Source organism: Peromyscus eremicus, chromosome 14, assembly GCF_949786415.1.
Source record: "Peromyscus eremicus chromosome 14, PerEre_H2_v1, whole genome shotgun sequence".
NCBI lineage: Eukaryota > Metazoa > Chordata > Mammalia > Rodentia > Cricetidae > Peromyscus > Peromyscus eremicus.
In genome coordinates, this window is record NC_081430.1 from 71,431,182 (window position 1) to 71,432,222 (window position 1,041).

General features: G+C 34.6%; 1 pseudogene; it reads right to left on the bottom strand.

Moving 5' to 3' along the window:
• Window positions 1-250: 250 nt before the first annotated feature.
• Window positions 251-365, bottom strand: LOC131924827 (U2 spliceosomal RNA; annotated as a pseudogene).
• Between the last annotated feature and the right edge of the window lie 676 nt (window positions 366-1,041).

A 1,041-nucleotide genomic window follows, 5' to 3' on the forward strand; every position in this document is an offset into this window, starting at 1 on the left:
GATTCTATGAGAATTACACTGGCTAGCTTTACTGGGGTTGGAAATGCTATTAATCTTTCAAAGAGTGGAGATTTTACCCGATTTTTATCTGTCTTCTATTTTGTCCATTTCTGCTCTTAATTATGTCCTCTTTTCTACTTATTTTGTGTTTAATTTGCTCTTTTTCATAGCTTTTAAGAGTATTCTTTTCTCTAATGTAAGTGTAAATATTGAAATTTCCTTTTAAGCACTATGTTATCTATATCCCAAATTTTGGTATTTTTCCAAAAATCACTTGTGATTTTTTTTCTAATTCAAGAGTTATAATCATGTTGGGGAATTTCCAAATATTACACTTGATCTTAGCCAAAAGGCCGAGAAGTGATGGAATTTCCAAATATTTAGGAAGTTTTTTGATATTTTATTTTGTTTTTAATTTTATCCTGTTATGTTCATTCACTCAAAGCTTTGTATTTATGTCTCAACACATGATGTTGGTAACCATCCTATAGTCTCTTGAAAATGATATTTTTCTATAGATGCTAAATGAGGTAACTAAGCCTCATTATTTGGGTCAAACTGATCACAAAATTGCTCACACTGGGGCCGGAGAGATGGCCAAGTGGATAAGAGCATGGGCAGCTCTTACAGGGGACCAACCGAGATCCAGTACCCATCACCCATCACATGATAGCTCACAATAACCTCTAACCCCAGTTCTAGGGGATCTGATGCTCTCTCTGTTCTCCGTGGGCACCCAACCTGCACGTGGCGCATAGATATATATGCAGGCAAAGTACTCACACACATGAGATAAACAAATTAAAAATTATTTGAGTCATTCATATCTGTATTCATTTTAGTGTAGCTGTATACATTATAGAGATGCATTAAAATAACTCAGCTATAATTATGGATTTGGACATTTATGTCTCATTTTCTTTTTTTTTTTTTTTTTTTTGCTTTAAGTAATTGAACGCTGTCTTAGTTAGGGTTACTGTTGCTGTGATGAAACACCACAGCCAAAGCAACCTGGGAAGGGAAGGGTTTATTTGACTTTCG